The 10808-nt window shown below is 35.0% G+C and overlaps 1 protein-coding gene across 1 annotated transcript in view; it reads left to right on the top strand.

Moving 5' to 3' along the window:
- The first annotated feature begins 4556 nt into the window (after window positions 1–4556).
- Window positions 4557–10808, top strand: part of LOC114354382 (elongation of very long chain fatty acids protein 7) — a 72196-nt gene continuing 65944 nt past the window's right edge. The window contains exon 1 of the mRNA XM_028306747.1: window positions 4557–4868. The gene's annotated coding sequence lies outside the window, so the exon portion shown is untranslated. The remainder of the gene's footprint in view (window positions 4869–10808) is intronic.

Below are 10808 nucleotides of genomic sequence, written 5' to 3'. Positions count from 1 at the left end.
CGCGTTCAACTTTGGAGCCCTGTTTTAACCTTTTTGGGGTCACCTTTGAAAAATCCTTTCTCAGTTAATGCCTAAATCATAAGAACTGCATGCATTTTAGATCAGTCAGTCAATAGTGGACAACTTTATGTATGTTTTTTAAATATTTTAATTTGTGTTAACGATTATCTGGAAGCTAAATATCCAAAGAGCGTTGAAGCGTGCTATGCTCGGAGTTTCCCAGCGTGATCGAATCAGAAATGAGGAGATCCGTAGGAGAACCAGAGTGACTGACATAGCCCGCAGAATCGCTAAAATCAAGTGGCAGTGGGCGGGGCACATAGCTCGGAGAGCTGATGGCCGCTGGGGCAGGAAAGTTCTTGAGTGGCGACCACGAGCCGGAAGACGTAGCGTGGGCAGGTCTCCCACTAGGTGGACCGACGATCTGGTGAAGGTCGGCGGAGGTGCCTGGATGCGAGTGGCGCAGGACCGGTCTTTGTGGAAATCCTTGGGGGAGGCCTTTGTCCAGCAGTGGACGTCTTTCGGCTGAAACGAACGAACGAATGAACGATTATCACAGACCAATTATTAAAGATAAATGTTAATGAATCGAGATACAACAGTTTTCCACTAATGATTTCATGGCTTGAACGTAGGATTTCCCCCCAAGTTCAAAGGTTTTATATGGCGGAAATATTTTGTATTCACTTAGGAAATTATATTCTTAAGGTACCCGTTAATATGTAGTTGACAGCACATCAGATTATAATTTTTATTGCAAAATACCGTCTTTACCAACCACGTAAGATGCAATACCACAGTATGTCGTCTGTACAGAGTAACTTAGTATCTTTTTATAATAAAATCATTAGTTTTGGATAGACATTAAGTGAGGACAGTGACCTCATACACATCATAAAATAAAAATATCTAACTAAAGATTCACATGGCTCAATAAAATTGACAGGAACAATGTAAAAAAAAAATAAGTTCCGAAAGATTTTTTAAATTATTATTTATTATATTGCTTATTTTGGTGGTGACGGCAGAGTAGAATACATTTGTCACCAACCCCTACTCTTCCCGCGGGTGTCGTAAGAGGCGACTTAGGGACTACACATCAAACAGAGAATGGGCAGCAGCGCTCTCTGAAAAACATCAATCTTTTAAACTGCGATCTCCAACCCGCCTGCCTAGCGTGGAGATTATGGCAAAACCCTCCACTATAGTGGAGGAGGCTCATAGTCCAGCAGTGGACTGTAAAGGGCTGTTGATGATGATATTGCTTATTTTGAAGATTTCAACTTCTTTCTCTGTGGGAAAGTTGTTGCGTTAAAGCAATAGAATTTATCCTTTTTGTATGATCACCCAACAATGGGTTACCCCATAAAGGTTTGGAAAAGCGAAAAAACTGCGTCAGCAAGTCGGCGATGGACAATACGTTGGAGTGAACGAGCTCATACCTCAACTTGATTTTGTTGTGAACGAGGCCTTAAAGCACACGTTGATTTGACTGAACCAAACTTATTATGCTTCAACCACACCAACGCGTGCAGATCACGGCGCGATCAAAGACTAATTACAGGTCGCATGAACTGTCATAGGTCGGGCTATCTATCATTGGCCTTTGATCGCGCCTGCGATGGCGATCTGCACGCGTTGGTTTGGCTGAATCTTTATTTCATAACTAAACTCGACTGTCATTTGTTTCAGAAAACCGTCTAGCTTTACCCCGTGCGCAATGTACAGCGTCCTGGTGTACATAGCATACGCATTTGTACATTTGTAGAGAATTTACCAAGAAGTTAGGGCCCTCGCCCACTGCTTTTACGAAACGCGCGACAGCATCGCTACTAACGCGCGATAGTCGCATTTGCAACGCACTACAAAAGCACACAAAAGTTATGCCAACGCGCTACTAACACGCTACAGCAGCGCGACTGCATCACAACAAAAATTCGCTGTTGGCGAGGGTCCTTAAGGATCTTGTTGTGAACAAGGCTTTGAACTCAACTTTGACTGTCACTTGTTCCAGAAAACCGTCTAGCTATACCCCGTGCGCAATGTACAGCGTCCTGGTGTACATAGCATACTACGCGTTGTACACGGTGTTGCTCGCCGTCGCGGGCCTCTGGTGCTTCGACGAGTGCGCGCCCACCGACGAAGAGGAGCGCGACTTCGGCCATTACAGCGCCGCGCCGCACTGACGGGCTGTAAGTAAAGTCCGGTCGCGGAACACATAGAATTTCGTCCAACGACCCCAAGCTATTCTATTCGTCCGGTCGCCGAGCAGATAGAATTTCGTACAATGACCCCAAGCTACCCATCCTTATCGTTCGTCGCGGCTGTGCGACGGCCGCAGTGAGTGTGCGAGCGCAACAGCAATATAATTATTACGCGCGAACGATAAGGATGGGTAGCTTGGGGTCATTGAACGAATTTGCGAAATTCTATCTGCTCGGTGACCGGATGAATAGAATAGAAAATTCAATCATCATCATCATCAACAACATCATCATCATCATCATCATCATCATCATCATCAACATAATCATCATCATCATCATCATCATTTCTGCCTTAAGACGTCCACTGCTGAACATATGTTCCTACAATGATTTCCACAAAGGCCGGTTGCTAGTGACCTGTATCCAACGCCTTCTTGAAAAGAAACCTTGCTAGAAAAGTCAACGTTCTGCTTTAAACTAAGCAAGTACAGTGGAGTAACAGTTAGGGATAGAGATAAAGCAGAGCAACTGTTTTACGTCGGGAAATGTTGGGTATGCGCAAAACTTTTCCTGATATCCAATGGGAACAACTTGCTCGCTGACTCGCTAACATAGCCCGACAGATTAGCAAGCTGAAGTGGCAATGGGCAGGGCACATAGTAGGTACGCAGAACTGACGGCCGATGGAGCAGCAAGGTTCTGGAGTCCTATGGCTGAGAGGATGATGATGATGAATGGGGACAACTAGTGGGTGATATGGGATTCTTCCTGCTAGAAGGGTGGGATCTACCCACTAAAACACGACGTTGTCCACCGGATCACATTGCCTTAACATTTTTTTTTATTGTGTTAGCGTCTGTTCTGGTTCGATCTATTGTGATCGCCACTTTTTTCCTTACAGTTCGCAAAAAAATATTAATGTATTTTACTTTTTACAATACTTTGTCTGAAATACCTATAGCATTTTTTTAAATAACATCTAAACCACAGTATAGTTCGACAAGAAACATGTAGCGTTTTGCTAAAGCTCAATTAACGAAACAAACTCACATACACAAACATAGCATGTCAGACACATCACCAGATACGTGGCCTACAGGATGGGATTTTCATAATTCATTCTGTGCATTTATTGCGTGCTGTTTGAATGAAACGTGCAATTCTCAAATTATGTTGTTCCGTTAATAAATGTAACAATTAACCGATTCTTGTGAAGGAAATGTACACAAATTATCACTATTTTATTGGTTTGGTAAGGGATGTAACGCGATTTTAAATCATACCCAAATCACTTTTCGGTCAAAAAGTTTCTCGTCCGTATTCACAAACATTACTATGATTTATTTATTTATTTTAATTACACAGGTTTATACTGTCTCACCGTGCGCTTGGACGCACAGACGAACTAATCACAAAGCTCTACTCAACGCTGTGCATTCAATTTTCTGCTTCACTTAAGCAAGCATCGTTTGTAAATACTATAGTTTTATTTCTATGTTGTCACTGTTAATGCCCAAATCTCAAGATCTGTCACAAGCATATTTTTGACTTATAAATAAATAAGATAATATAATTTCAACTTATCCTTTTGACTAGACCCAAACAAATGTGTAGGTAAAACAAATATCTTAATAGACATATTATTGTTTCTGTTCAAAATAAATCGATATTTCCTTGCGAATTCAGTGACTTTTAACCTCAGTAAGATTTGCATTAATTTTGTATCTTTGTTTCCATATAACCATCTGTCTTTGAAATAAAAACGTCTAGGAATATTTAGAGAGGCACAACTTGAGCTAAACAAAAATTTTAAATGAAATTTTAAAATCTACGCACGGTGGATGGTAGAGTAAGTACACTATAGAGCGCGCTATCTTCAAAACTTTTTTAAATGTAAAAAAATATGATAAGTAAATTCTAATTTTAACAACTTTAAAAAGATAAGTGGAAAAGAAAAAATAATGGGGTGAAAAAATTAATAAATAAAAACATAATATTATTATCCTACTAAAGCAAGTTCAACATGAAAAATTTCACTTTTAACATGTGTTACTCTGAAAAACATGCAAAATCTATTTAAAAAAACTTCAAAAAATGCCTTTTCGAGATTGTTGACGGTTAAAATTATTTCCAGCGTAGAATTATTGTTTGAACGGAACGAATTAGCTTACCAGCATTTATTAAATTCGGTATTTATTTGCACAATAATGAATGAACACGAAACGTCATGGAATCCAGCCTTCCATGCCTTCCACCGGCGGATGGACCAAGGCCACAGCCCCTCTAGACCTACTTACATTATGGCATGCCGCCTCTAGTTCAGTTTAGTACTCTATGTCGTCTTGCGCGGTCGCAGCGCACTGGCACCGCTCTTACTACAATCGAGATAGAGTTCAAAATTAATTAAAAAAATATATTTGTTGTTGTTTAACCTTAGATGAACCAGTTACTCTGTATATATGAAAATTAGTTCTGGCATCTTACTTCAGTTGGTCGTAGGCCTTTCTAAGGAGGTTTTCAGGCGGACTCACGATTAATCTCTGTAAATGTGATGGAGCTACGATAACGAAGTGATAAAGCAAAATGTGTAACTCTACTAATTTGTGATTTGTAAATTAGTTAGAGATAAAAGTGATTTTACTCGTGGACAATAAATATATGGTGAGTATTAAGATTATTTAATTTATTTTTATAATTAGATGTGCACGTTTGTGATACATCGTCCCTTGTCGCATAGAGGTATATTTTTTACACAAAATTACATAATAACATTTTAATTAATATTATAAATCGCAAAACACAATTTTCTGTGTGTAAATTATTATTATTGTAATGATTATTACAATCGGTAAAATCATATTTAAATAAATAAAATAATAGATGCAAAGCTTTACTTGAAAAAGAAAATGTTTTGTGAGTCACTGAAAAAACACAATCAATACTTTTTTTTAATCGTGTTCATAACACATAAGATCAAAGCTTTTTAATCTTAATAAACATTAATAAAACAAATTTAATTAATTAAAGGTAATATAAACAAATCGTTTGTCAACTATCGGAAGCATACTGCATTAGCATCATCCTCACTACACCATAATCAATGGTGATGCAATTTCCTCATGTGCCTACCGACATTAATTGAACAAGTTTTGTTATTAAATAGGTACCTACTAATTTTCCGCGAAAAATACCTACATAAATACTAAAGGAAAAACATCGAACGGTCAGGGCGGGCCGCCTATAGCTGCCTGAATATTTTTTGATAGTGGGTAGGGAAAATATTAATGATATTTGATTGAGGCTTTTGTCTTTTTCTAAGTTATAGGTACCTACCTACCAATTAAGTTTATTTTTTCTATACTTGATTTGAATTACTGATGAAAGCTGGAATTAAGCGTATTGAATGAAAATGAAAATGAAAAAATGAAAATGAAAAAATGAAAAAATGAAAAATGTTTATTTCGTTAACAACAACAATTAATAGGATTTGAGGTGGACTCTTTCTTGTAAGTGCAATGGCACCTGTGCCAGAAGGAGTCGCTCTCCCTTAACAAATTAACATTAAGTAACATTTTTTTTATCATAACCAAAAAGTAACAAAATCACCTCATATTTTAGGTTGCGTTTGGTGTGTGTAATGAAAAAAAGTACCTACTGAATTGATAGGTAGCAATAATCAATCATGCTGATTTTACTTCTATTGTTTGTAGTGTCAATCCGTAAGAAATAAGGCTGAAGTTGGTAGTAATTTTAAAAGGGTATACTCAAGAAAATAACATGTTCAGCTGCTGCCCATATAAAGAAATTAATTGAATAGTTTCCAGTGGACAAAGAATTGTCATTTGAATATTCAATTTCCTGCTTGTGGATGTTAAGAGATGTGTGTAATACGCAGTGTATCTAGATAATATAAATAATAAAACAAGGATGAAAACAATAAATCTAACCTATTATGAGTTACATTTCCTGACCTTAACAGTTAGCTCTAACGTCCACACGTTTGAAAATATTAATATCCATATAAATAAATATTTTTAGTAACCAAAAGAATTACAAAAAAAATGCATTTATTCCAATATTTTATGAAAATGACACCACTAAAAAGACACAATTGCGTAGCATAAGAGTAGTTTACACAAAACAAAGATTTTTAACATAATTGATTTTCTTTAGGTGTTATTTTTTTAAAAATAATAGTGTAGACTACTCGTTGTTGAAAAGCCAAATAAAATAAATATTTTATTTTCTTAATAGTGCATGAAAAACTACGTCAAGAGAACTTCATATTTCATGAAAAATTGCTGTAGGTAATTAGGAAGTTCAACATCACACCGCTCGAATGTAATTACTAATTACATTCGAGCGGTGTGATGTTGAACTCCTGCGCATCTCGCGTCATAGATATTATCTACAAACACTACTATAACAAAGGCTACGTCTAGGGGAAATCTTATGTCTGGTATAATGTATTGTTATAGGAAAACCTGAGGCGTCATGGAAACCTGCTGGAGGCAATTTATGAAATGTAAACATAACAAAGCATGTTCAATCATCTGTAAACATTACAGAACAGCTTTATAAAGAATATAATTAATTATTTCAAAATAATAAAAAACTGGACTTGAAAATATAAAAGAAATTCAAGTTTCTTTTTTACAATTATCATTTTCTAATTTTGAAACTCTGAGCTGAGTTGCACCACGTAACTTTAACGGTAAATATAACGATAACCATGTATGAAATTTGACAGATTTTTTGAAAGTAAGATGGTGCAAACCAGCCTTACTGTTTCGTTTAATAATATGCACCTACATATAAATTGAGTGGCCTGAATTTGAATCTTATCAAATAAAATAATAGCGAAGTAGCAAGGAAAATAGCAGTAAAAGTAAATTAATTACTATGATCCATTGTGTGCAAACACGTGTACGTTTAATCAAAGCAAAGGCTCTACTTTGTTTTTATATTGTTGTCTATAAATAAATGAGACAGACATACTAACATAATTCTTCAATGATTAAAAAAAAATCAAATTTTCACCAATAAAATTAATCTAGACTAGCTTTTGCTCACAGATTCGCTCGCGTAAAATTCAACTTGTTGTACAAAGACCGTTAAAAATTAAAGCCTTTGAGTTGTTTTGATGTATAAACAAAGTACTACTTAATACTGTAAAGTTTCATGAAAATTCGTTCAGTAATTTTTGCATGATAGAGTAACAAACATACATCGACACAAACTTTCGTTATAATTAGTGTGATAAGACTGCATTTAATTTTAACTTGTACCTACCTAGGCGAGAAAATTTAACGTGTAAAAAATATTATTGTTATGAAATACAATATGAAATTAAGATACAGGCCATTTCATAACACCATTTTCGTGTCTACGATTTATTAATACATCGAAATCGATCATCAATTCGAAGCAAGGCTGAACATAAAAAGGCATACGAAATGTATAATGTATAAACTACGTATAAAAATAGTTTTCGTTATTAATTGCGGAATATTAAGAAGCCTTATGATTGCGACACTAGAGATTTTAATCAAAAGTTACCTTGAAACAAAGTTATAAGTTGACGAGTGAAATATGTATAAAATGTATTCAGTGTGTTGCAACCACGTTATTTCCAATGTTCAACTAGCAGCTTCATTTTACCAGCAGCATTGTACTCGTAGGCTGGGTTGCACCACCCAACTTTGACCGTAACTTTGACGATAACCGGTGCTTTTTGTATTGATTTTGACAGCTTTTTGACGTTTGTCAAAGTTAAAGTAAGATGGTGCAACCCAGCTTTAGATTAGGCGCAGACCACCGATTTTAAGTTGGCTAATAGTTGTGCCCGATTTTAAATTGTATGAAGAATCGGCCAAATCAAATCGGTGTAATGTGTGCACTTCCATACATGCCCATTCTGACCAACTGCCCGACTAAACTATCGGCCTACGAAAAATCGATGGTCTGCGCCTAGGCTTAGCTCTTTTGTAGACATTCGTTTTTTCACCGGACGATGGACTGTCAAAAAACGGAATTCGTTTGTTTTCTGTCAACTTTCTCGCCGGACCTTGTATGACCGATGCATGTGCACACATTCATTATCCTACTAATATTAAAAATGCGAAAGTTTGGATGTCTGAATGTCAGGATGTCTGGATGTTTGTTACTTTTTCATGCATAAACTACTGAACGGATTTTGATGAAACTTTACAGTATTATTGTTTATAACCCAGAATAACATATAAGCTATAATTTATGACGATCTGTGACAAACTAAATTTCACGCGGGTGAAGCCGCGGGCAAAAGCTAGTATACCATACACCACCGATAAATCAGGCAAAAAACAAGCGGCCTTAAATTATTATTTTTTTCTTCAATGTTCATGTTAAATTAATAATTTTTAACGTAAATCTATATTGTCATTTCCATTTATTTGTATTTTCGAATAAAAATCCTTAATATTTTTGTCCTGAAAAAAATAGTTTTCAATACGAAGCGGATATTTCACCGCATAAAAAAAATCTGATGGATCGAATTTATTTTTCTGATTGAATATAAGAAATGTCCATAGTAGAAAAAAAATAACTTGAAAATTAATAAAAGTCAGGTACATATAATAAAGCTTACATTGTACCGCAAAATGTGGTTAATAAAAGTGCGTTTTGGGAAAAAAAATATACAACTTTATGTGCTGACGCCTGTATCTACTCATTATTTATTCTACCTTCTCGTGTCAACTCAGAAACTGTTTTGGTTAACATCGACGTAAACATGTTAATGTATATTGCTTACTTATTGTTGCTAACTAAGTCTGCTTGTTTGTTAACGTCAGTCAGACATAGTCTTAGGTCAAAGATTAGAAGCAATCTATTGTGACATTGTGATATGTAACAATACTAGGGTCATATCAGGTCACCCTGTTTGAAAAATATTTTGACATGAGTTAAATGTAGATTTGACGACTGTTTTTCAAATACCTAAAATATAAAACAATTGATGAATAACATACAAACATGGCGTAAATTATTATTATTTTAACACTAATTTTGTAGCCATGTAGAATCTACATTGTAGATATTGATAAAAAATAACTCAAATTTTTGTTTTTTCGAACAAAAGGATAAGAAATAAGAATTTTAGGTCATATAAAGAACCTTAGACCTAAAAACAACAACCTTGAAAACAAACGAGAGCGAGCAGTCTTAATTACAAAATAAATTATATGAATTTGATTCATTGACTAAAATGTAATTAGGTATAATTAATTTTCACTATTTCCCGCCAAAATGCGTAATTACGAAGCAATAAAATCTGAACATGTAGGAACGACTGCACATAAAGCTTAATAATGTGGTTCTTCTGTAATTGTAATAGATACTATTTTTCAACGAGAATGTATAGTCCAATGTTCTGTCTGATCATGTAGGTAACATAAAAAACTTGTTAATTCGTTTAAAAAGTTTTATTTATGTCTCCTCAAATAAAACGTTAATTACAAGCAATGTGTATTTAACACAATACTCATTCTAAAAGCATCTTAAAGTACACACATTTTTATTCATTTGTATCATACATAATACAACAGACTTGTTCCATATAAATAGGAAATACGAAACCCTGGCCTACTTCACCTATGAACTGCCTAGAACATTATAATTAAAGCAAACCAAACTTCCTATTATGCGATAATATGATATATCCTTCCTAAAGAAGATTGTTGTGCTTATGTAATTATCCTCCTGCCAGCGTCTAGATATAATGTTGTGTGCCTGCGCACTGAGAGGCTGTATACTTGATGCTCATTTTTATAAAAATTTGAGTTGACCCATTTTGCGTGAAAAGTTACGAATTAGCAACACTGTGATTAATAAGTAAAATAATGGTTGAATGTGACTTGCATTTGCTGAGATTTGTGAAGTTTGCTACCATTACTGAACCGGTAAGTCAAAAAGCTGTCTTATACAATTTCAACTATTTCGCACTCTTGAAAACCTAAAAATATTATCTCAGGCTTTTCAAAAACGTTTCCATGGGGAATACCTTTAATGGGTTTACCCACCTTTATAATAAATGAGTATACTGAAAGAAACAAAGTATTTAATACTAGCTTTCCGCCCGCGGCTTCGCGCGCTTTGACTACATTATCTACATATTTTACGGAACCCTATTTTTTTTACAAAATAAAATTTAGCCTATGTTACTCGTAGATAATGTACCTTTCGAATGGTGAAAGAATTTTTAAAAACGGTCCAGTAGTCTTTGAGCCTATTCATTACAACCAAACAAACAAACAAAGTTTTCCTCTTTATAATATTAGTGTAGATTAATCGTTAAAGACGCCGTTAATGATTTTATACCGGTATAAAAAATGTAAGTGTAATGATACGTTCTTTGTTTTGTACGTTTGTTTTGCGTCATTTACGAGTTAATAGCATCAATAGATACGTACCACCATAATTGTCTAAATTATATGCTGAGGTTATAGTGATTTAACTGTTCAACACCAATTGTAGTAAACGTGATTTAATTTTAAATTCCTTGGGTTGATGTTACTATGTATTTTGCTGTAGATGTATAGTCAAAGTCAAATAATCTATTCG

Source organism: Ostrinia furnacalis, unplaced genomic scaffold, assembly GCF_004193835.3.
Source record: "Ostrinia furnacalis isolate ACB-3 unplaced genomic scaffold, ASM419383v2 OfSCF2047, whole genome shotgun sequence".
Taxonomy (NCBI): Eukaryota; Metazoa; Arthropoda; class Insecta; order Lepidoptera; family Crambidae; genus Ostrinia; species Ostrinia furnacalis.
This window is presented reverse-complemented; position numbering and strand designations above follow the sequence as displayed.